The sequence below is a fragment of the Chiloscyllium punctatum genome, chromosome 1 (assembly GCF_047496795.1).
Source record: "Chiloscyllium punctatum isolate Juve2018m chromosome 1, sChiPun1.3, whole genome shotgun sequence".
In the NCBI taxonomy this organism is placed as follows: Eukaryota; Metazoa; Chordata; class Chondrichthyes; order Orectolobiformes; family Hemiscylliidae; genus Chiloscyllium; species Chiloscyllium punctatum.
The window spans coordinates 103,789,923-103,817,214 of record NC_092739.1 but is presented as its reverse complement, the minus strand read 5'-3'; the positions used below and the strand labels follow the sequence as shown (position 1 = coordinate 103,817,214).

The following is a 27,292-nucleotide window of genomic DNA, read 5'->3' as shown; positions in this document are numbered from 1 at the left end:
TGAGAAAATTTACTTCTAATATAATTACTGTGAACCAATTCTGAACAGGTCATTAGAACTTCTGTGAAAATTAGGTGTATTTAACTCTGAATGTAAGAGAGCGTAACTTACTAAAAGCAGGAGGATAATTTAGCAGACCAACTACAGACCAATAAAAGTAATGTGCAGAGCTGCTTGCAGTAGCAGAGAAAAGGACAGACAAATAATCCTTGTATTCAAACCTTACAAGCATCCGGTTGTAAAGCGTGTACTTCAATGACTGAACTGAGGGTGTTGACCTTTCTAAGTCATTGTATTCATGTGGTTTAGTGTACAAGGTGTCTCATGGTGTCTGGCAGGCAGCCGGAGGTACAACTGCTTTTGATTAACTTTAAGTGATAATGAAAACCAAGACATCGCCTTTAGTAGGACATTAGTTCTTTCTGATGTCTCATATAAAACAACGGAAGTTTGACTGTACTTTACACTTTCTGATCCTTTGCTCAAATTAAATATGGCATCTGCCAGAATGATTTCACTAGGTGCCATTAATTTTCTCAGACCTTCTAGAAGTCAAAGCCTCAGCATTGCTATGAGAGACAAACATGCTAATGAGAAGGCAGATCCTATTAGTTCTCCACCTATACTGGATGTATGGAAGTTATTAGGTGTAAGGTGCAAATATAAAATGGTTGGCGATGCCTACAGATGTCGGGATAATGTGTAAGGAGGTGCATATATGTAAATAATCATAGGTTAAAAAAAGAAACCTTGCAGGATCACACTAAAGTTCATTCTGGTTCAGTGTAACATTGTAGAAGAAAAAATAATTGAATTTCATGAAAGATCATCATTTTATACACCGACCTGCGTCTTATTTATTGTAATCAATTGGGCGGTTTCCATTATACAAAAGAATGGTGGGGCCACAGATCAGCAGAGCTCATTTGCATTCCATAGTAGTACATGTTATTCAATAATAAATAACCAGTCCAATGGAAAGGAATTCATGCTTATAGAGTACAAGGGATTCTTGCTGTTAAAAAAAAGTTTATAAAATAGAGTCATTTAAAAACAGTTTACAACTTGTTACAATTAATATTGATTGTTATCTGATTGTCTGTTACTGGCTTCATTCTTACTGGTTTGTTAAGAGCACAAAAGATAAGAGCTGCTGCCTCTAACGTCTTGTGGAGGTCTATCGTGGAAGACTTCCTCTGGTTAATATCGTTAGTAACACATTAAGTGGTAGTAAGATCTCACTAAATCTAATCAAATTGAGATGCACTTTTTAAAAGCAGATTAAAATTTCATGAGCAAAAGTGACCATAGGAAATCTCTCCACAATGCTGACAACGTACAAACTTACAGGAAGCAAAGGCAATCTTCCTGAAAAGCGATTTGCTGGTGGGAGCATCCATTGGTGAAATTTTGACACACAATTCATCAGTATAAAACTGCTTGACCAGGTGGGCAATTGCAACTTAACTGGCTGGCCTTTCTTTGGACTGGGATCAAATACACAGGCATCATCAGTGAGCTGGATCTCATGGTAGGAAGACACTCCAAAGTCTATAATGCCAGCATGAAGGCTTAACTTCGAGTTCCACTTTATAGCTACTAAAGTGAATATGATTGAAAGACAGATGAGTGACAGAATTGTTTAAAGAAGCTAGTATCCAGTTCTCTGAGAATGAAATCCTAAAGAACTGAGGATGTTATAAATCAGAAACAAAAACAGAAATTGCTGGAAAAGCTCAGCAGGTCTGGCAGCATCTGTGAAGAGAAATCAGAGTTAATGTTTCAAGTCGAGTGACCCTTCCTCAGAACTGGAGTTCTGTTTTTGTTTCCAGTTCCTCTCATGCTTCAATGAGGCAAAAGCATCTTCAGAATTTGATGTCATAAACGTCTCTTCATTCAATATGGGACAGAGGACTAGCTTTCAGACTTGCTCCAAAAGGATTAGCCTTATGCTCCGTACAAAAAAGCAGGACACTTGACAATGGTTTGGCATTCACAGCCACAACCCCATACAGCCGGTAATGATTCACAAGTTGGGAAATATGTATTTCATCAATGTTGGGAAATGTTATAACTTTAAAGATTAAATGACCAGGCAGAAACCTCTGGAAAATAGGCAATGCATTAATGAAAATAATACTTCACTGCCTTGTGAGGCCTTACGCATGTCTAGTAAAAGTAAGTTAAAAAATAAATCATCCCATGGTGTTTCAAAAAAGCATTATAAAGCAACATTTAACACTAATCTGCATTAGGGTAGACAAGCAAAGCCTTGGTCAAAGTTTAAGGGAAATCTTAAGGAAGGCAGAGGAAATTTCCTTTAAAACCTTCAGGGAAGCAATTCTGCCATCCTTACCTGGTCTGGCCTACAGGGTGACTCCAAACTCGCAGCAATATGGCTGATGCTTTATAGCGCCAGCCCCCTCCCTGGCAATAAATGCTGTCTTAGCCAGTGATGCCAAGAACACATATAACAATCCCAAGCAGAGCGACTTGACAACTGGACAACATCAATGATGGAGAGAGTTAAAGTCCAGAATGTTCAAGAAGCCACTATTAGAAGAGAGCAGGCCTTTCAATGGTTGTGCAGGTGAAGGAGATTGCAGCTGAAGAGCCATCTAAATTTGAAATGTTAGCCTGCTCTCTCTCCACGGATGCTGCCTGACCTGCTGTGATCTCCAGCAGTTGTTGTTTTCAGTACAGATTCCAACATCTGCAGTAATCTGCTCCGGAGGAGACCAGATCCAAGTAAAGCTTTGAAAACAGACATGAAAATTTGATAAATTGAACTTTTGCTTAATTGTGATCTAATGTAGATCAGTGAGCGCAGGGGTGAAGGGTGAATGGAACTTTATGGGGGGAAAGACACATATAGGTTTAGATGGTTAAAGGTACAATGTAGAAGGTTGATTTGGAATACATTGAAATAGTTGATTGTTGAGGTGACAAAGTTATTGGTGAGTGTTTAGTAGCAGGTGAACTGAGGCAAGACAGATTCAGATGATTTTATGGAAACAGGTGTAGATTTTCACACCTTACTGGACAAAGACCTTTGATGCTATTCCTGAAAATCATCACGTTACAAACTTTTTGGATACTTCAAACAAGTTTTTTTTTGTGTGATATAGCAAATGGCCTTGTGTTAACGTGTATCGCTGTCAATACATGTAACTGATTCAGTCTTTGTATTGGGTGAAGTAGTTCTTGAGTTCTTGGGGCTTCCCTCCTTACCTTGCCCCATATTGATATCATGGCAGAATCCACAGCCTCAGTCAGTCAGAGAGAATGAGAGAGACAGCAGGAATGATATGGGGAAGGGGCGTGGCTTACTTCATACTCCACATTCAATCTGCCAAAACCTCTACGACGAAGGAGAAAGGAAAGGCTTGGGCAGGACAGAATCTTCCAGTAGAAATTGGGCAGCGGGAGTGCAAGTGAGTGACCTTTACTCTTGGGGTGGGCTTGGGGGCTTAGAGGAGGACCCAGGCTGCTGAAGGGGTGGGTCTTCGGCCTGTTTTGTTGTCAGCTTGTCAGGGCTAAAGAGGAAATTATTGTCTTTGCATTAATGTCATGGTGTTGTTACTTCAAAGGCACCAGGGCACATTGACTGCAACCCAGGAGAGCACTCTGGCTCTCCGTTAGAAGATCTGCAGTGCTATATTGTGGCTCTTCCAAACTCTGAAGAAGAGTCATACAGCTCTTGAAATATTAGTTCTGTTTCTCTCTCCACAGATGCTGCCAGGCTTGCTGAATTTCTCTGTGTTTGTTTCCAGCGTACACAGTATATTGCTTTTATTTAAGGATAACATTTGCACTCTGCCAGGGTAAGAGGCACAGTCTATTCCAGCTATTCCCAAATTGTGGTCTGTGATCCAAAGTGTCAGGGCTGGGGTCAGGGCTCTGAAGCAGCTAAAAAATTTAATTCTGACAGTTGTTTTACAGGTGGATAAGGCCTAACTGATTAATCTTTGAGTAAAACAGAAAGAACTGTGGGTACTGTAAATCAGACACAAAAACAAGCATAGCTGGAAAAGCTCAGCAGGTCTGGCAGCACCTGTGCAGAGAAGTCAAAGTTCCAACTTCAGATCCAACCGCCCTTCTACAGAATCCTTCCAGGGCTCATGAAATGTTAACTTTTGATTTCTCTTCAAAGATGCTGTCAGATCTGCTGAGCTTTTCCAGCAACTTCTGTTTTTGTTTCTGATCAGTCTTTGAGGCCTGATTCTGCTTCAAAAAAAATGGTGGAAAACGTGCGTTTTTTAAAAATCCCCTCAAATGGCACAGCAGTCTTGATGGGTTGAATGGCATTCTTCTGCTTCTATGTCTTACAGTCTAATGGTGATCGAAGACTAGATTCAGGGGTCAGAGCATTCACGTCATGGTGTTCACTTGCTCCCACAGCAGCACAGAGACATTCACCTGAGTGAGTGGATGGTCCCCATTAGGTTCAGGGCCCTAGTTAGATTCAGGTCCCTGCTCAATCTCATTGTAGATGGTGAGCCTCAGGATTCAGTTATAAGAGGCCTTATGGAGAAGCAGATACAAACAGGAGAAAAGTGAAGCCAGAGGCCATAAATAGAATAACATGCAGCCTAGAGGAGTTCTTTCATGCTCTGTCTACTCTTGTTGCTCTGGTACATAAACACTTGACTGCTTCCATGAAAAGGGTAGTGATTGCCAGGTCCAGTAGAACACTCAGATATGTGAGATACAGCTGCCAGATATGTGCTCAGACATTCGCTCCATCACTGAAGGCTTGCGTGCACTGTAAGAATGGTGGGGTGAGAGAAGGGCTTGGCACTTCAATCTCCCATCAGGGTCTCTTCTCCTCTAAGAGTCAAAAATGGGCCAATGAGCACAGACAGAGGGGAGCAACACTGGACAGGTAACCCAGAGGGTTCACTCCTGGACGATCCAAGGGTGCCTTGCCACTGCACCTCCCTCTCCCAGTGACACCATCACTTCCAGCAAGTCATGGCTGAGTATGGTATGTGAGAGACCTTCAGCATGCTGGTCCCAGATCACCAGCAGACACATACCAAAGTCATCGAAAACTACAACACAAAACAGTTGAAGGGCTATCTCCCCCTCAGCTGTGACTGTTTTTTTAATATTCATTCATGTGATGGTCAGTATTTATTGCCCATCCCTAATTGCCCAAAGGGCAGTTAAGTCAACCCCACATTGCTGTGGGTCTGGAGTCACACATGTTGGCCAGACCAGGTGAGGATGGCAGTTTCCTTCCCTAAAGGACATTAGTGAACCAGATGGGGTTTTTCCCAACAACTGACAATGTATTCATGGACATCATTTAGACTCATTAATTCCAGATTTTTATTGAATTCAAATTCTACCATCTGCTCTGGCAAGATTTGAGTCTGGGTCCCCAGAACATTACCCGGGTCACTGGATTAACAGTCCAATGATAATATCATAGGCCATTGCCTCCCCACTGGGTGGATATTCAGTTGTCTTGGGAAAGAGTGAAAAGCAAAGACATTTTGTACTTTATATCACATGTATATGCAACTATGCTTTAAGCTCACTCATGTAGGTTGCCTTTCATTATGTTGCTAGATACTATTGATAATGGTGTCCATGTCAGCACATTGCACTTCATTCCTCTCAGTCTCCTGGCTGTTGGCCCATGGATAAATGATCTTGCCACATCCTTAGTAGTGGCATCATGAGTGTTATGCCACATGTAGGATTGAAAGCTGGGCTTTACATTTTGAATTTGAGGTCAGGGAATAGATCTGTCAACCCTTCAGATACTGTCCACCCTGTCATCAATTTTATGAGATTGCTTCCACGTCATTTTGACAAACTCTCACCTGATACTGGTTCAATTCATAGGTTTGTTTATTTAAAACAGTACACCACATTAGCAGTAATGAAGCAGATTATAATAAATCAACTAATTTGTGTGTGAGCAGCTTACACACCTCAAACACACTAACTGCATTGCAGAGTTATCACAACATTGTGCACAACATGCACACAACACACGATGGGCCCTTAAAGGTGACTCTCTTACAGATAAGATGAACATACATACACAACAGCTACTGCTTCTGCTGATCTGGCCATGGCTGTGACTGTTCTTGGGCCACCCTCTGTCAGTCCTCTTTAGAAGCACCACTGATAGTCGATCTAGAAGATTCACTTGAACTAGCCTCACATATGCATGGGGTGATTGAGGTGGATGTTTTTGGGATTGATCTATTCAGCATTCTCCCTCCATCCCTGAATCAGCCAACCACAAATGTCCTTCAGCTCAACTTTGACTGCAACCCTTGACAGTGCTAAGACCTCAATGATTTGAGGTCCACCTCCCCCCCAGCCACGACCACCCCCCACCTGCCGAGTACTGGAAGATGACCACCGCACCTGGCACATGCTAATTCTGCGCAATCATGAATCTGAAGGCATGCATTTTTTGCTTACATAGAATGTAACTGGAAAAGGCAACATAATTCTGACAGTATAATTAGTGTGCATGACATACGAATGTTGCCAAAGGGTTTTCTGACAACTGCTGCTGGGATGATTGGACCAACTTTAAGGTTCTAAGAACTTTACTGCAAACTTTCATCCCAATGTTGGGAATCTGATTATTTCGGCCCGTCATTCAATTAACTTCCCCAATCACCATTCTTCTCGCTTCCTGCTGCAACATAGTCTTTTGCCTATTGTACATAGTACATGATGCAGTGGGGTAGGTAGAAATATAAACAGAAGTCCCATTGTCTTTCTTAAATGAGAACTGCTTTCTTACCACAAAAAGAATGAATCAGTGAGTTTCATGTTGCTTGCTTTATTTAAAACATGCATTCCAATGGCTGCACTTCGGCATCAGCATGTTTACCAAAATTAAACCCAAAATAAAGAGTAGTATTCTTATATGGTTGCTGTCAGAGCACTGTTTCATTACACTGTAATTATTAGTGTGGTACAGACACATGGATTGTATGTTTGCAGACATACCTTTATTACATTATTTGTGCCTCAGGTAATTTATGCTGATTAAAGACCTAATATACATATTGCAATTCAGACTTTGGCTGGTGCTGATAAGTAGACTTTGAAGACAGATTAAAAGCTTGGTGGATAACACTTAACATTAATGCTGGATTGTCGAGTGAAGTAAACAGAACATGATCAATTGATGATGACTGTTGAAAAAGAGCAATACACTATTATTTAAAATGTTTCAATTTTCATTGATTGGATAATTAGAGATGTCCTTAAGTCTTACACAGGTGGAGAATAGAAGGTAAGACTTAGAAAGTAAATAAACAAGTACTGAAATAAAAAGCAAAACATCCTATAAATGTACAAGATTAAGTCTGTGCTTGCAAGAAGAAAATAATGTTTTGGTTGAAAAGTTTGATTAGGTCTTAAGTCTAATGCTGGAGATTCATGGGGAATATTAGCATTAATTCCTCTTTCTAATATTTATTAAATGAATATGTCTCTTCAACCAAAGTTAGCTTCAGCAAGAGATAGAGCTGACCAACTGAAATGACTCGAACATATGGATGTTTTACAGCACAAATTTCCTTCAGCTTAGAAGGGGGCAAGTAAACAGTTTTGATATTTCACATATAGATTGGTGAAAGTCTGTAAAGATGATGACAAGGCAGCTAGGTTGCTTGTTGTGGAAAAGGTAATTTAGGTTTATAAAAAGAGCTCGGTTAATACTTTTTATGGATTTGAATGAGACTAAGTGTACTGGAATACGGATTGTACTTCCTTTGTTTGTCAGTTTATAATATCCCCACTGAACCCAATTTTAAGATCTAGATGAGAACAGCAAAGCTGTTGCATCAAAGAATAACTTAATGATACTACAATTTTTTTCCTAATAAAATTACAGTCCAGAAGGAAAGTATGACAGCAGATGCAATGCTTTGATCATGGGCTTAGAATGATGAATTTTACCAAGAATTATAATATGATTTTCACGTTAGAATGCATAAAGTAAAAGATAGAAAGGACATTTTGTTAGTTCACAAACAATTTTCTTGGTGGAGTAACATTATGATCTTATTTGATGTTGCTTGCATTCCTCCACAGTTCACTCTCAAACCTGGCTAATAAAATAATCAGGATGACCAGTTATCTGCAATGTTAGTATGTCATAAGATCAGCACGAAAAATAGAATTCTGCATTTGTTGCAGTTAGGATATAGTAATGATTGAATTTGTGCTTTACTTCATCAACTGATAAAGACATCGATTTTACATAAAGATGGCACCTAAGCCTCTCTCAATCACAACTGCAGTTTGCACACATAATTCATCAGGAGCATTTGGCCAGCCCAATGACTATGGCGTCAACAAACTCAGCACAGAATGGGAACTGAATTTGAGACTGTTGTGGTCCATGGCTCATTACCAGACTCAGATAGAACCACAGGAACAGAAGTAGGCCATTCAGCCTGTCCAGCCTGTTTCATCATTTAATTTTGTTGTTGTTGGTGATCAGCCTCAAATCCGTTTTTCTCCATAACCTTTGATCCTATTAATGTCCTAAAATCTATCAATTTCTGTCTTGAGCCTGTTTCAATGATTAAGATTGCACACTCCTTTAGGGTAGAGGATTTGCAAAGATTCATCATCTTTGAAATGAAGAACTCACTCTTTTTCTCAGTCTTAAATTACCGACCTGCAACTGATTACTATGTTCCCTGATTTTAGACTCACCAGCCAGGAGAAACACCTTATCCACATCTGCCCTGTGCTGCCCTGGAATGAGTCTGTAAGTTTCAAAAGATATAATTCCTTATACATCGATTTCTAAGAAATGAAGATTCAGTTTTCTCTATCTCTCTTCATAAAACAATTTGGCCATCCCAAGGATGAATCTAGTGAACATCAAAGCACTCCCTCTCTGGTCAGTATATCATTCCTTAAATAAATGGACAAAAAGAAATTAAAAAACACCCAAAAAAAAGAACCTACACCATACTCCAGATGCTGTCTCACTAAGGCTCTATACAAATTTAACAAGACACTTATACTCCTGTACTGAAATCCCTTTGTGATGAAGACGATCGTATCATTGTCTTCCTAATTACTTGCTGAACCTGCATGTTAACTGAAAAGAGTCATAGAGTTATAGAGATGTACAGCATGGAAACAGACCCGTCAGTCCAATCCGTCCATGCTGACCAGATATCCCAACCCAATTTAGTCCCACCTGCCAGCACCCGGCCCATATTCCTCCAAACCCTTCCTATTCATATACCCATCCAAATGCCTCGTAAATGCTGCAATTGTACCAGCCTCCACCACATCCTCTGGCAGCTCATTCCATACACGTACCATCTTCTGTGTGAAAAAGTTGCCCCTCAGGTCTCTTTTATATCTTTCCCTCTCACCCTAAACCTATGCCCTCTAGTTCTGGACTCCCTGACCCCAGGGAAAAGACTTTGCCTATTTACCCTGTTCATGCCCCTCATAATTTTGTAAAACTCTATAAGGTCACCCCTCAGCCTCCGACGCTCCAGGGAAAACAACCCCAGCCTGTTCAGCCTCTCCCTATAGCTCAAATCCTCCAAGCCTGGCAACATCCTTGTAAATATTTTCTGAACTTTTCAAGTTTCACAACATTTTTCTGATAGGAAAGAGACCAGAATTGCATGCAATATTCCAACAGTGGCTGAACCAATGTCCTGTAAAGCCGCAACATGACCTCACAACTCCTGTACTCAATACTCTGCCCAATAAAGGAAAGCATACCAAATACCTTCTTCACTATCCTACCTACCTGCGACTCCACTTTCAAGGAGCTATGAACCTGTACTCCAAGGTCTCTTTGTTCAGCAACACTCCTTAGGACCTTACCATTAAATGTATAAGTCGTACTAAGATTGCTTTCCCAAAATGCAGCACCTCGCATTTATCTGAATTAAACTCCATCTGCCACTTCTCAGCCCATCGGCCCATCTGGGTCCAGATCCTGTTGTAATCTGAGGTAACCTTCTTTGCAGTCCACTACACCTCCAACTTTGGTGTCATCTGCAAACTTACTAAATGTACCTCTTCTGCTCGCATCCAAATCATTTATGTAATTGACAAAAAAGTAGAGGACCCAGCACTGATCCTTGTGGCACTCCACTGGTCACAGGCCTCCAGTCTGAAAAACAACCCTCCACCACCACCCTCTGTCTTCTATCTTTGAGCCAGTTCTGTATCCAAATGGCTAGTTCTCCCTGTATTCCATGAGATCTAACCTTGCTAATCAGTCATCCATGGGGAACCTTGCCGAACGTCTTACTGAAGTCCATATAGATCACATCTACTGCTCTGCCCACATCAATCCTCTTTGTTACTTCCTCAAAAAACTCACTCAAGTTTGGGAGACATGATGTTCTACACACAAAGCCATGTTGACTATCCCTAATCAGTCCTTGCCTTTCCAAATACATGCACCTCCTGTCCCTCAGGAATCCCTCCAACAACTTGCCCACCACCAACATCAGGCTCACTGGTCTATAGTTCCCTGGCTTGTCCTTACCACCCTTCTTCAACTGTGGCACCACATTAGCCAACCTCCAGTCTTCCGGCACCTTACCAGTGACTATCGATGACACAAATATCTCAGCAAGAGGTCCAGCAATAACTTCTCTAGCTTCCCACAGAGTTCTAGGGTACACCTAATCTTGTCCTGGGGATTTTTCCACATTTACTCATTTCAAGACATCCAGCACTTCCTCCATTGTTCTATGGACATTTTGCAAGATGTCACCATCTATTTCCCCACAGTCTATATCTTCCATGTCCTTTTCCACAGTAAATACTGTTGCAAAATACTCATTTAGTATCTCCCCCATTTTCTGCGGCTCCGCACAAAGGCCACCCTGCTGATCTTTGAGGGGTCCTATTCTCTCCCTAGTTACCCTTTTGTCCTTAATGTATTTGTAAAAACTCTTTGGATTCTCCTTAATTATATTTTCCAAAGCTATCTCATGTCCCCTTTTTGCCCTCCTGATTTCCCTCTTAAGTATACTCCTACTTCCTTTATACTCTTCTAAGGATTCACTCGATCTATCCTGCCTATACCTTAAACATGTTTCCTTCTTTTTCTTAACCAAACCCTCAATTTCTTTAGTCATCCAGCATTCCCTGCACCTACCAGCCTTTCCTTTGACTCTAACAGGAATATACTTTCTCTGGATTTTTGTTATCTCATTTCTGAAGACTTCCCATTTTCCAGCCGTCCCTTTATCTGCGAACATCTGCCCCCAATTAGCTTTCAAATGTTCTTGCCTAATACCGTCAAAATTGGCCTTTCTCCAATTTAGAACTTCAACATTTAGATCTGGTCTATCCTTTTCCATCATTATTTTAAATCTAATAGAATTATGGTTGCTGGCCCCAAAGTGCTCCCCCATGGACACCTCAGTCACCTGCCCTGCCTTATTTCCCAAGAATAGGTCAAGTTTTGCACCTTCTCTTGTAGGTACATTCACATGCTGAATCAGAAAATTGTCTTTTACACACTTAACAAATTTCTCTCCATTTAAACCTTTCACACTATGGCAGTCCCAGTCTATGTTTGGAAAGTTAAAATCCCCTATCATAACCACCCTATTATTCTTACAGATAGCTGAGATCTCCTTACAAGTTTGTTTCTCAATTTCCTTCTGACTTTTCGGGGTCTATAATACTATCCCAATAAGATTATCATCCCTTTCTTATTTCTCAGTTCCAACCAAATAACTTCCCTCGATGTATTTCCAGAAATATCCTCCCTCAGCACAGCTGTAATGCTATCCCTTATCAATAGTGCCACTCCCCCGCTCTGCTCTTGTCTCCCTTTCTATCCTTCTTGTAGCATTTGTATCCTGGAACATTAAGCTGCCATGAACTAGGCCAGACACATTCACATTCACTTCCCAAGATCAGGTTTATCTGGTGAACTATTGCAAAAACTCATCAATTTTATTTTCTGATTCAGCATTAGGTTTTACTTATAAGTCCATTTGCTCAAAACAACATCTCTAATATGCTCAATAACTTGCATGCATCTTTTAGAAAGACTTTATCAAAGTGATATTGACCTGTGTGTAACCCCCATTCACCTATTGTACTCTACGTTACTTTCTCCTCACCCCCACCCCCCTCTCATTTATCTCTCCACTCTGGAGGCACCCTGCCTCTATTCCTGGTGAAGGGCTTTTGCCCAAAACATCGATTTTCCTGCTCATCGGATGCTGCCTGATCTGCTGTGCTTTTCCAGCACCACTCTAATCTAGGCCATTAGATTATTGCCCATTCCTAATTGTCCAGAGAGCTGTTGAGAGTCAACCTGTGAGTCTGGAGTCACAGATGGGTCAAATGGGGTAAGGATGGCAGATTTCCTTCTCTGAAGGACATTAGTGCTTTTTCAACAATCAACAACAGTTTAAAGGTCATCATTAGACTCTTAATCTCAGGTATTTTTGATCTCCAAAGGGATTACTGAGCTAGGTTGAAACTTCTGATGGACAACACCCCTACTCTCAATGAACATCGTAAAAGTATCCAATTCTGAGTTAGGGCCAGAAGCCTTGGACTATTCCAATATACTTATTTGGGTGTTTACTTTAGGAATATTAGTGGAATATTACTAGTCCAACTCCTGGATAACTACAGAAATAACCTTCCAATCACTTACACTGAATTACTCCTGAATTGTTTCTTGACTCTCAGTTACCCTCCCAATTAATGTTTCCACTCTAAACTGTGTGCCTGCTCAGAGATTCCATGCACAATGGTTGGTGTGTCCATGCATTGGCTTCTAATTCTGGAAGCCACTCCCATATAACCTGGGAGGCCTGTGCAGTGGGACAAAGAGTGCATAGATCATAGGCATGACCTGACTATGTCCCAACCATCTAACTACCTTGTAAAATCCAAGTATCACCCAGTAATCTTGATGACAGCATTTTCATTAGTAGCTATATTGTAAAGCAGAACCTCAAAGTTAATCATCTCTGGATTATTGCCTGAGTCACAGGCAAATTGGCATTGATTGAATATGATTAGAGAGATGAAAGTGTGCATGTGGGAGAAAAGGGTTTTGATTCAATGCGAACTGACATTAGCATTGGGGAAAATTGGAATTGTCTTCTTGGGATAGTCTACATCTGACCATCCACGGTTCTGGTGAACTATAGAAGTTAGTGATGGAATGTGCCTTAACTAGTGGTAAGATGAAATAAAATGAGGCGAGATATGATAAAGTAAGGAAAATCACAAAATAATAGAACAGCCAGCAATGGGAGATTACCAGAGTGTGACAAGAAGAGACAGAACATGTAATTGTATAAGTGCATCAGTAGACAGAACCAGAGATTGTAGAAATTGTGGAAAATGTTTAAGGCCTTGTATCTGAATGCACACAGCATTTGTAACAAAAGAATAAATTGTGAGTTCAGATAGAAATGAACATGTATGACCTGACAGGAATTACAGGGAAATGGTGGAAAGGTGACCAAGGGTAGGATGTGAATAGTGAATGATTCGTGACAGATTGAAATTATAGGAAGCATGGAAAAGATAGGATTACAATGTTAATTAAACATGCCATTAGTTCAGTAGTGAGGGATTACCTTCAATGAGGAGTTCAAGACATAAAATCACTTTGGATATTGATAAGAAATATTAAAGTTAAGAAGTCCTTTGTGAGAAAATTTATTGACCTTCTAATAAAACTTACACTGTAGGACAGTGTTTACAGAAAGAACAAAATTGGGCACCTGCTGTGTGTAGATTGGAGGAACTAGATCGGTGAAGGTAGCCTGGAAAGTGAGTTAATGATGTTTTCAGGTTAATTTCTTAGGGCAGCATTCATCAATACCATCCTGGGAAAGAAGCTTGACGTGACAGTGATTACCTTGTGATAGGATTTTGTGTCTAGCTTGAAAGGAAGAAGAGTGAAACTATGATTTGTGCTTTGAATCGAAATATTGGTGACTATAAGGGAATGAAGATACAGTTGACAAAGATGACCTGCGAAACTGGGATAAGAGCTGCAGTGGCAGACCTTTCAGACCATATTCATTAACTCTGAGCAAAAAAAGGCTTGTTGAAAAGGATGCAAATGGATATAGGCTGGTGAATTAAGTGGACAAAAACGTAGTCGATATGTAATATGGATAAACGTGAATTCTCCTATTTTGGCAGGAAGAATGAAACTACTGTTTTTAAAGGGAGAGAGGTTTCAGAACACAGTAGAACAGAGACAAATTGAGGCCCTGGTAAATGAATTTTAAAAAAAAGTGAGTTTGCAGATCCAGTAATTGATAAGGAGGAGATATGAAATGTTAGTGTTTATTGCAAAGGGAATGGAATATATCATCATGAGGTTTTACTGCAGCAGTACAGGGTATTGCTGCACCTCCAGACTACATCTGGAGCACTGTCTACGATGTGATGGGGAAAAAGGATTGAATTGTTTGAGGAACATTTCAGAGAATCTTCAGTTGACCTATTCCTGGTATAAAGGGCTTTTCTTGTGAAGAAGTGTTGAGCAGATTAGGCTGAAATCCATTAGAGTTGAGAAGAATGGGAAAATGGTATTATTGGAATATGTATAATCTTGAGGAGTCCATGAAAGATTATTTCTCTTATAGTCATAGAGATGCACGGCATGGAAACAGACCCTTTGGTCCAACTCATCCATGCTAACAGATATCCTAACCTAATCTAGTCCCATTTGCCAGCACTTTGCCCATATCCCTCTCAACACTTCCTATTCATGTACCATCCAGATGCCTTTAAAACTTTGTAATTGTACTAGCCTCTACTATGTCCTCTGGCAGCTCAGTCCATGCACACACTACCCTCTGCATGAAATAATTGCCCCTTAGGTCCCTTTTATATCTTTCCCCTCTTACCCTAAACTTATGCCCTCTAGTTCTAGACTCCCCCATCTCAGGGAAAATACTTTATTTACCTTATCCATGCCCCACATGATTTTATAAACCTCTATAAGGTCATCCCTCAGCCTCTTGTGGAGGAGCTAGAACATAGAACATAATCAATACACCGCTGAACAGACCCTTCAGCCCTCGATGTTGCACCGACCTGTGAACTAATCTAAGCCCATCACCCTACACTATCCCATCATCATCCCTGTGCTTATCCAAGGACTGTTTAAATGCCCCTAGTGTGGCTGAGTTAACTACATTGACAGGCAGGACCTTCCTTACCACTCTGAGTGAAGAACCTGCCTCTAACATCTGTCTTAAATCTATCACCCCTCAATTTGCAGCTATACACCATTGGACAAGCAGATGTCATCATCCTAGGAAAAAGACTCTCACTTTCCACCCTATCTAATCCTCTGATCATCTTCTATGTCTCTATTAAATTACCTTTCAGCCTTCTTCTCACTAATGAGAACAGAACCAAGCCCATCAGCCTTTCCTTGTAAGACTTTCGCTTCAGACCAGACAACATCCTGGTATATCTCCTCTGCATCTTTTCCGATGCTTCTACATCCTTCTTGTAATGGGGCGACCAGAACTGCACACAAAACTTCAAGTGAGGCCGCACAAGCGTTTTATACAGTTGCAGCATGACATCACGGCCCCGGAACTCAATCCCTCTACTAATAAAACCTGAAGACTAGAGGTTGGCTAATGTGGTGCCACAGTTTAAGAAGGGTGGTAAGGACAAGCCAGGGAACTGTAGACCAGTGAGCCTGATGTTGGTGGTGGGCAAGTTGTTGGAGGGAATCCTGAGGGACAGGATGTGCATGTATTTGGAAAGGCAAGGACTGATTAGGGAGAGCCAACATGGCTTTGTGTGTAGAAAATCATGTCTCCCAAACTTGATTGAGTTTTTTGAGGAAGTAACAAAGAGGATTGATGAGGGTAGAGCAGTAGATGTGATCTATATGGACTTTAGTAAGGCGTTCGACAAGGTTCCCCTTGGGAGACTGATTAGCAAGGTTAGATCTCATGGAATACAGGGAGAACTAGCCGTTTGGATACAGAACTGGCTCAAAGGTAGAAGACAGAGGGTGGTGGTGGAGGGTTGTTTTTCAGACTGGAGGCCTGTGACCAGTGGAGTGCCACAAGAATCGGTGCTGGGTCCTCTACATTTTGTCAATTACATAAATGATTTGAATGCGAGCATAAGAGGTACAGTTAGTAAGTTTGCAGGTTTGCAGATGACACCAAAATTGGAGGTGTAGTGGACTGCAAAGAAGGTTACCTCAGCTTACAACAGGATCTAGTCCAGATGGGCCAATGAGCTGAGAAGTGGCAGATGGAGTTTAATTCAGATAAATGTGAGACGCTGCATTTTGGGAAAGCAAATCTTAGCAGGACTTATACACTTAATGGTAAGGTCCTAGGGAGTGTTGCTGAACAAAGAGACCTTGGAGTGCAGGTTCATAGCTCCTTGAAAGTGGAGTCGCAGCTAGATAGGATAGTGAAGGGGACGTTTGGTATGCTTTGCTTCATTGGTCAGAATATTGAGTACAGGAATTGGGAGGTCATGTTGCGGCTGTACAGGACATTGGTTGGGCCACTGTTGGAATATTGCATGCAATTCTGGTCTCCTTCCTATCAGAAAGATGTTGTGAAACTTGAAAGGATTCAGAAAAGATTTACAAGGATGTTGCCAGGGTTGGAGGATTTGAGCTACAGGGAGAGGCTAAATCGGCTGTGGTTGTTTTTCTTGGAGCATTGGAGGTTTATAAAATTATAGGGGCATGGATAGGATAAGTAGCAAAGTCTTTTCCCTGGGGCCAGGGAGTCCAGAACTAGAAGACATAGGTTTAGGGTGAGAGGGGAAAGATATAAAAGAGACCTACGGGGTAACTTTTTCACACAGAGGGTGGTACTTATATGGAATGAGCTGCCAGAGGAAGTGGTGGAGGCTGGTACAATTGCAACATTTAGAAGGCATTTGGATGGGAATATGAATAGGAAGGGTTTGGAGGGATATGGGCCGGGTGCTGGCAGGTGGGACTAAATTGGGTTGGGATATCTGGTCGGCATGGACAGGTTGGACCAAAGGGTCTGTTTCCATGCTGTACATCTCTATGACTCTGTGACTCTATATCACATTGTATGCCTTCTTAATAGCACCATCAACCTGGGTGGCAACTTTCAGTGATCTATGTACATGGAAACCAAGATCCCTCTGCACATCCAAATGACCAAGAATCTTTCCATTGACCCAGTATTCCGCCTTCCTGTTATTCTTCCCAAAGTGAACCACCTCACATTTAGCTGCATTGAACTCTATTTGCCACCTCTCAGCCCAATTCTGCAGTTTATCCAAGTCTCCCTGCAACCTGCAACATTCTTCCATACTGTCCACCACTCCACCGACTTTAGTGTCAGTCTGCAAACTTACTAACCCATCCACATATGCCTGTGTCCAAGTCATTTATGAAAATGACAAACAGCAATGGTCTCAAAACAGATCCATGTGGCACACCACTAGTAACTGGAATCCAGGCTGAATATTTTCGATCAACTACCACTCATTGCCTTCTTACAGAAATCCAGTTTCTAATCCAAACTGCTAAATCACCTTCGATCCTATGCCTTTGCATTTTTTCCAGTAGCCTACCAAAGGCTTTACTGAAGTCCGTGTACACCACGTCAACTGTTCTACCCTCATCCACATGCTTGGTCACCTTCTCAAAAAACTCAATGAGATTTGGGAAACATGACCTGCCCTTGATGAATCCATGTTGACTATTTCCAATTAAATTGTTGCTGTTCGATGATTATAAACCCTATCTCTTATAATCCTTTCCAAAACTTTTCCTACAACAGACATAAGGCTCACTGGTCTATAATTACCTGGGTTATCTCTACTGCCCTTCTTGAACAAGGGCAGAACATTTGCAATCCTCCAGTCCTCTGTTACTAAACCTGTAGACAGAGATGACTCAAAGATCAAGCCCAAGGGCTTGGCCATCTCCTCCCTAGCTTCCCAGAGAATCCTTGGATAAGTCCCATCTGGCCCAGGTGACTTACTACTTTCATACCTTTGAGAATTGATAACACCTCCTTCTTACTAACCTCAATCTTTTCAAGTCTAATAACCTGTATCTCAATCTCCTCCTCTACAATATTCTCTTTTTTCTGAGTGAAAATAAATGATAAATATTTGCTTAGCACCTCTCCAATCTCTACAGGGTCCACACCCAACTTCCCACTTCTGTCTTTGACTGACCCTATTCCTACCCTCGTGATCCTTTTATTCCTCACATACCTATAGAAAGCTTTAGGATTCCCCTTTATTCTACCTGCTAAAGACTGCTCATGTTCTCCCTTTGCTCTTCTGAACTCGGTCTTTAAATCCTTCCGAGCTGATCTGTAACTCTCCATCGCCTTATCTGAAACATGTCGCCTCAACGTCACATAAGCCTCCCTCTTCCACTTAACAAGAAATACAATTTCTTTATTAAACCATGGTTCCCTTACCTTATTACTTCCTTCTTGCCTGACAGGGACATACCTATCAAGGACATGCAATATCTGTTCCTTAAACCAACTCCACATTTCGATTGTCCCCATCCCCTGCATTTTGCTGCCCTATTCTATGACTTCTAAGTCTTGCCTAATCACATTATAATTGCCCTTCTCCCAACTACAACTCTTGTCCTGTGGCATGTACCTATCCCTTTCTATCACTAAATGGTCACTTTCTCCAAAGTGTTCACCTCTCACTAAATAAAACACCTGGCCTGGTTCATTACCAAGTACCAGATCCAATGTGGCCTCCCCTCTTGTCAGCCCTTTGACATACTGTGTCAGGAAACCCTCTGGCACATATTGAACAAAAGGTGATCCATCTGACATACGAGAGTTATAGCATTTCCAGTCAATGTTGGGGAAGTTAATGTTCCCCATAATGACCACCCTGTTCCTATCATTCCTACCCAGAATCAATTTTCCAATCCTCTCCTCCACATCCCTGGAACTCTGCTGAGGCCTATAAAAAGCTCCCAGCAGTGTGACCTCTCCTCTCCTGTTTCTAATATCAGCCCATACCAGCTCAGTAGATGAGTTCTCGTCAAATGTTCTTTCAGCCACCGTTTTACACTCCTTGACTAACAAAATCATGTCTCCCCCTCTTTTACCACCTTCCCTGATTTTAATGAAAGATCTAAACCCTGGAATCTGCAACATCCATTCCTGACATTGCTCTATCCATGTCTCAGTAATGGCCACAACATCAAAGTCCCAGGTACCTATCCATGCTGCAAGCTCACCTACCTTATTCCAGATATTCTTGACACACTTCAAACCAGCTTGCTGTCTGCCCGCACATTCCTGTGACCATGAAATCCTGTCCATGTCCTCCCTACTCTCATCCACCTATGTACTGGAACTACACCACAGGTTCCGACTCCCCTGCTGAGCTTGTTTAAACCCAGCTGTAGAACTAGGGGACATTGTTGAAGAGTAAGAAGCCTCCCTTATAAGTCAGAGATGAGGAGAAATCTTTGCTCATTAGAATGTAGAGTTGTTTTCCCCATAGCATTTGGTTTAAATTTATTTAAGGCTGCGTTGGATTGATTTTTGATAGCAAGGGAGTTCAGGGTAATTGGGCCCTGACATAAAATGGAGCTGAGATCTTGTTTTGATTCAGTTAGAGGATGTGGACATCACAAACTATGTTAGCTCCCATTCCTCATTGCCCTGGAGACGGTGGTGGTGAGCTGCCTTCTTGAACCTCTGTAGTGCATGCAGTGTCCGTGCACCTTACAGGGCTGTTTGGAAGGGAGTTCTCAGAGTTTGAGCCAGCATCACGGAAGGAATTGTGATTCTGATTCCAAGTCAGTGTGATTTCAGGGGGATATTGCAGGCGATGGTTTTCCCATGCTTCTGCTGCCCTCCCTTCTTCTAGGTGGCAAAGGTTGTAAGTTCACAAGGTACTGTCTGTGAAGCCTTGGTGAGTTGGAATATATCTTTTGGAAGCTACACCCTGCTGCTACTTTGCATCAGTAGTGGAGGAGGTAAATGTTAAAGGTAGTGGATGGTGTTCATCGAGTGGGGTGCTTTTTCATGGAGGGAATCATGCTTCTTGAATGTTGTTGGAGCTGCATCCAGGCAAGTGGACAGTATTCCATCACATTCCGGACTTGTGCCTATTAAATGGTGGACAGGTTCTGGGGAGTCAGGATATGAGTAATTTGCTGAAGAATTCCCAGCCTCGAAAGTGCCTTTGTCATCACAGGATTTATGTGGTTGGTTCAGTTCAGGTTCTGGTCAGTGGTAACACTTAGGATGCAGGTAGTGGGGAATTCAGCTATTATAATGCTATTAAACATCATGGAGCATTGGTTTGATTTTCTATTATTGGAAATAGTCATTGCCTGGCATTTATGTGGAACAGATGTTATTTCCCACTTGATAGCCTAATCCTTAATATTGTCCATATCTTGTTGCATTTGGCACAGACTGCTTCAGTATGTAAGGAGTGGCAAATTAGATTAGATTACTTACAGTGTGGAAACAGGCCCTTCGGCCCAACAAGTCCACACCGCCCCGCCAAAGCGTAACCCACCCATACCCCTACATCTACATCTACCCCTTACCTAACACTACGGTCAATTTAGCATGGCCAATTCACCTGACCTGCACATTTTTGGACTGTGGGAGGAAACCGGAGCACCCGGAGGAAACCCACGCAGACACGGGGAGAACGTGCAAACTCCACACAGAGAGTCGCCTGAGGCTGAACATTGTGCATCTGTCCCCACTTCTGACCTTATGATGGAGGAAGATCATTGATGATGCAGTGAAGATAGTTGGGACTAGGAGACTATGCTGAACACCTGCAGAGATGTCTTGTAGCTCAGATGACTGACCTCCCTCAACTACAACCATTTTCTGATGTGCCATGTTTGACTCCAGCCCATGGAGAGTTGCCCCCAGATATCCATTGTTTCAAGTTTTACCAGGGTTCCTTGATGTCATTCTTGGTCGAAGGCAGGTCTTCCTTAATGTTAAGGGCTGTCACTCTCAACTCACTTCTGGAATTCAGTTCTTTTGTCTATGTTTGAACCAAGGCTGTAATGAGGTCAGGAGCTGACTGCTCCTGGCGGACCCCAAACTGAGCATCACTGAGCAGGTGCTGCTCGATAGCATTGTTGATGACACCTTCTATCACTTTACTAATGATCGGGAGTAGATTGACAGGATGATAATTGGCCAGGTTGGATTTGTCCTGCTTTTTGTGTACAGGACAAAACTAGGTCATTTTCTACATTGTTGGGTAGGTACTAATGTTGTAACTGTATTAGAACTACTTGACTAGGGGTGCAGCAAGTTCTGGAGCACAAGTCTTCAGTACAGTTGCTGGAATGTTGTCAGGACCCATTGCCTATGAAGTATACAGTGCCTCCAATTGTTTCTAGATATCACCTCGAGGGAATTGAATTGACTGAAGACTGGTATCTAATGCTGGGGACCACTTGAGGAAGTCAAGATGGATCATCCTCTTGGCACTTCTGGTTGAAGATTGTTGTGAAAGCTTTAGCCTTGTCTTTTGCACTGATGTGTTTGGTTCTCCCATCATTGAGACATGGGGTTATTTGTGCGGTCTTGTTTTCCCAATGAATTATTTGATTGTCTACTACCATTCAGGACTGGAGGCAACAGAAATGAAAAGCTTAGATCGAAACCATTGGTTGTGGGATTGTTTAGCTCTATCTATCACTTGCTGCTTATACTGCTTGGCATGCAAATAGTCCTGTTTGGTAGCTTCACCAAATTGACACCTCTTTTGTAGGTACGTCAATTGCTGCTCCTGGCATGCCCTTCTGTCTCTTTATTGAACCTAACTGGATGGGGTAATGGTAGAGTGGGGAGATGCCAGGACTTGCAGTTACAGATTGTGGATTAATACAGTTTTGTTGTTGCTAACAGTCTGTGGTACCTCATAGGTGTCCAGTTTTGTGTTGATATTTTGATTTGAAGTCTGTCCCATTTAGCGTAGTGATAACGCCAGTCAAAACTATGGAGTGCATGATCAATTTGAAGTCAGAATTTCATCTCCATCCCTCCTAATACTCTCATGGACAGCTGCATCTGCTACAGATAGATTGATGAGGATGATGTCAGTAGGTTTATCCCTCTTGTTGGTTCTCCCACCTCCTGCATTGGACCCAGTCTAGCACCTCTGTCCTTAAGGACCTGACCGGCTCGATCAGTAGTGATTCAGATAGGCAGCCCTTTATCCGAAATCCTGAAATTCGAAAAGCTCCAAAATCTGAAGGTTTCTCGTAAGGTTTTATCTCATTTACAAGGTCGTTTGGTGTGCAAACAATTAACCCAACTCCACACCCACTCGATGCATGTCACTCAGATGCAAAGTGGGGGTGCATGGCCCAGTACTGGCAGGCCTCAATTCTGAGTCAGGTCCCATTACTCACAGTGAGTGTACTGTTTGGCAAGATTATTAAAAATTTCACCCTTAAACTGTGACTTATTCCAAAATTCAAAAAATTCCAAATTCCGAAAACCAGTCTTGAGTGTTTCAGATAAAGGATTGTGTACCTGTACTACTAAACCACACATTGAATTTCCTTACCTAGAATATCTTGTCTGCCTGCCATCCTCAGTACTTCTCCCCGAGTGTTGTTCAACAGGGAGGAGTACTTATTCATCAGTTGAGGAGGGGTACAGTGGAAAGCATTATCAGTAAGAGGTTTCCTTGCCCATGTTAGACCTGATAATATGAGATTTCATGTGGTCCAGAATTAATGTTGAAGACTGCCTTCATAACTCCCTCCCAACTTTATTACACAGTACTATTGCTTCTGATAGGTCTTTCTTGCCAATGGCACAAGGGATGATGATGGTGACCTTTTTGACATTGTCTGTAAAGGATGATTTCATGATTATGACTGTAAGGCTGTTGTTTGATTCATCTATGGGATAGCACTCCTAATTCTGACACAAATAAGCCCCAGATGTTGGTAAGGAGGACTTTGCAGGGTCACCATAACTGTTTGCGTGCTAGTTATTTCTCGTAATTTAGTTCATGCCAGATGTTCCATTCAGATTAATTCCTTTTATCAGATATTGTAGCAGTTTGTTACAACAGAAACCCCTGAAACCTACCTACAACCTATCCATTGATCACCTTACCAACCTGTCACCTATCGACATACCACTTTAACAACTTATAACTCGACCCATCTATCTTGCCCACCTACCACCTACCAAACTACCTATTTATTCATTCACACATTCACCTATGCACTAACATCCACACTGACATTTAATAACTTGCAAAATGTCAATTCATGCCATAAAATTGGAGCTTACCCAGTCTTCCCCTGACTCTACAATCACCGCCGCTCCCACACCACCAGACGCCTGGAGGAAGAACGCCTCATCTTCCGCCTCGGAACACTTCAACCTCAGGGCATCAATGTGGACTTCAACAGTTTCCTCATTTCCCCTTCTCCCACCTCACCCTAGTTCTAAACTTCCAGCTCAGCATTGTCCCTATGACTTGTCCGACCTGCCTATCTTCTTTTCCACCTATCCACTCCACCCTCTCCTCCCTGACCTATCACCTTCATCCACTCCCCCACTCACCCCATTGTACTCTATGCTACTTTCTCCCCACCCCCACCCTCCTCTAGCTTATCTCTCCACGCTTCAGGCTCACTGCCTTTATTCCTGATGAAGGGCTTTTGCCCGAAACATTGCTTTCGAAGCTCCTTGGATGCTGCCTGAACTGCTGTGCTCTTCCAGCACCACTAATCCAGAATCTACAGTTTTATGGTCTGTAAGACTATAGGATGGAGATGTAGAGACATATTCTTCGGTCCATCAACTCTGCTCTGCCATTCAGAGATCATGGCTGATCTGGTAAGGCTCAACTCCACTTTTCTGCCTTTTTGCCATAACCCTTGATTCCTTGACTGATTAAACATCTTTCTCAGCCTAGAATATACTGCATAATGCAGCCTGAAACTGTAAAGAATTCAACACTACTCTCTGAGAGAAAAAAACCCTCCTCATCTCAGTCTCAGATGGGTGACCCCCTGCTCAGAGATCCTCTGGTCCTAGACTCCCCCTCGAAGGGAAACAACTTCTCTGCATTGACTCTGCTAAGACCCCTAAGGGGGATTTTGTGAGACTGTACAGTTCACATTTCTGGAAAAACGTGACTCAAGCATCCCAACCAAAATACAGAACTGTGTCCAACTGCAGAAACACACAGTTAAAGCAGCAATCCATCTTGTTATGGGTGTTGGATAAAATATAATCCATTAAATACCTGAACTTTAATTTGAGCTGGATAAGATTACTAAAGATTACTAAATACATGCGTCTTGTTCAAACTACCAAATCTATTTTTAACAGATCACTTAGCTCCTTTTTGAAAATTCCGTCTGAAAGGATTAAAAATTTGAACTAAAATCAGAAGTTTAATATACTGCACAATATTACTTAATGGTGCAAGGATGCAGAAGTGAAGTATGAAAAAGGCAAACGTGCCTTTTAACCTGTCCATGGGGACAGTCCTTATAACCTGAGCAATATAAATTTAATTAAAAGTGATTCATATTCAAACACCAGTTCTAAAATTCTATTATTTCATCTAAATGAGTGACTCATGCTTTAAGATTCCTGGAAACAATGATTAGGGTGCAAATAAATTCATCAATTAAGTCAATTTCACGGGGAATACATCAAACGTGGTCTAACGCTGGCTGATGTGAAGGTATTTAGTGCATGACTACCTTTTATGTGGGCTGCACCAAGTGACCATTTAACAGCTGAAGGAACTCTTAAAAACTAAATGCTCCTAGTGGGATCTCTGAAATTGTTCAGTCTAAAAGCTGTGAAATTAAATAAACTGCTGCCACCCGGAAGAAGCGATGGCATGAGTGATTAGTCACACGCACATGAAAAAAACTACTCCCTTACTTGTTTCTCTTGTATAATAGTAGTAGAGGTGCTAAATTACAAGCATCAATGTAACCAGATGTGATTTGAAATGCATTATCCTGAATTAATTCATGCTTCAAATTGGCATAACTTTAAACGAATTCACATCAATGTCCATATACCAAAGAAGCACTTTCAATTATTAATCAGTCACTTGAACAGATTATTTGACAAATGATACTAGTCCAGATCTTTTGAAAAAAGCTAACCATGAGCTAATCCATTGTTTTATTTCGAGTAAATACTTTAAAATATACATTGCAAAGTTCCCATGCTTCACAGATCTAAAACAAATTATAAATTTCTATCTTAGTAAGCTCCACAACATAAATTAATGTTGATGGTGATTACCTTTAATTCATGCAGTAATTTGTTTTCCATAACATTGAAGCGTAAAACACTATGCTCAATGTCTTGAATATATTCACCAATATTCATATGCTAATTATGTGGTGACAAAGATGAATGGTCAGGGATATGCTGACTATATTGCAGATCTTAATCTAATCTATTTACATAGAAAATAGGAGTTTGAATAAGATCATCCAATCAAAACTCTACCCTTTTGCCAAAACTGCTTCCCTATTAACAGGCCAGCTAACCTTTCAATAACAACTTACACATGAACATTAATTGTGGTGTTGGCAAAATTGGATTTTTTTTGTGTCAAATAGAAAAAGTTATAAAGCTATTAGATTTTAGGTCCATTGAAAATCTTCACCTGTTTGTACAATTTTTTGGATGGAACATTAAATCAGATGAAAGCTATGCCTTGTGACAATAATGAATGAAATTCCAAAGGGCTTTGCTATGTCTCATGCGGTTTGTATGCCTATGGAGTGATTTAAAGAATAAATACAATTGAGGATAATGTTTGAAGCGATATGGATTGAGAATTCCTTTAATGTCATTTCTGTCAGGTGTGCAAATGAACCTTACAGCCCATTAATCTACTGCATTTAGTGGGAAACAGCACCTGGAAAAAATCCTCAGCAAATTCTTCTAGTCATATCCAGAAGCAAAGTAGAGATTCATTCAGGAAATAGCAATGTGTATATGCAGCAAATGGCTCAAAACAATTTCACAGCATTCTTTAACACTTGCCTCTTTCAAATTTATCTTTGGGAGAAATGACAGCCTCTTGCTTAACACGTTCAAACTCACCTTCTTTGAAGACACTTTCAAGCTAGGCAAAAGCACAGATCTCTCATGCAATTAACTAATCGGGATTGAGTGCTATACTTTTTTGTCAGTAGCATTCAATGTTATCATAGTCTTTCATTCATTATATCCTTTAACTTTATTCAGTTATAATCCAGCAATATAACTATTACTGAAGGCTATACAGAAAAATCTGGAGTCTGTCCAAGCTTAGTTTACAGATCTACCACATGATTCAATAACCTTGGTTCTGTATAGAAATTCCTGGCCGTTTTAAAATGCTTTTCTTTTCTCCCTCTTCTTAGGAAAAAAGCAGAAACAAACTCACCCTGCAGTGCAGTAGTTGAGGGAGGTCACAGCAGCCTAGCTTCTCAGTCTGGATTCCATTAATGTCACAGCACAGCAGATCCTACTTGGCAGCAGGTTGGTGTCTCTGCAGTTAATAGCCTCAATAAACTGCACCTCACCAGCTTGCTACAGTTAAGTAAACTCACCGTAACTCAAGAGTTTGTTCCAGTGCACAAATTGCAACAAAAGGATTGGTGTTAACACAACAGCCAGTGTGTAACTGTTTGAAGTTTTTAAATTGACTCTAGTATTACAGTATTTCATGGGGGGGTGGTGGTGTGGTGGAGTTTGCAGGGGGGTGGGATTTGTGCTCCTCCTCCAAGACTCTAACCCGCCCTCTTAAATGAAGCGTAAGATATGTCAACTTGTCAGCTTTGTATGAGATGAGACACTCTGCTGGTGTTTCTGAAGTTTAGCTTCTGTCTTTTATTCTCTCCTGCTATTTGAACCATATATTTGCTTTTGCAACTACACTTCTGCACCCATTACATTGCTAGTCAAGTGAACAGTAGAGGTTCTAAGATGAGAATTAAATGCAATTGCTTCAGGGCAAAATGTAGTCCTTTGAACTGTTGTGTGATGTTATTTTACAGGTAGGCTAAAAAAGAATGAAACAAATCTTTAAATAAATTATCACAGTGCTAGATGGTATAAAGTCCATACCTTTATTCCTGAGTAAGCAAATTCTTATTATTCAGCCCAGAGCTTTGAAAACCTCAGGGGTTTTTTGCACAGAATCTTTAAAGGATTTGCACCATCTGACATTACAATTCCAGTTATTTGGGCATGATTTTCTGTCAAAGTCGCGATGAGGCTAATTTGCTGATAGTGTGGTCTGT

The 27,292-nt window shown here is 41.3% G+C and overlaps 1 protein-coding gene across 1 annotated transcript in view; it reads right to left on the bottom strand.

Moving 5' to 3' along the window:
• The window catches only part of fgf10a (fibroblast growth factor 10a), a 170,006-nt gene extending 143,342 nt beyond the window's left edge, over window positions 1-26,664 (bottom strand). Inside the window, exon 1 of the mRNA XM_072571646.1 lies at window positions 26,434-26,664. The gene's annotated coding sequence lies outside the window, so the exon portion shown is untranslated. The remainder of the gene's footprint in view (window positions 1-26,433) is intronic.
• Between the last annotated feature and the right edge of the window lie 628 nt (window positions 26,665-27,292).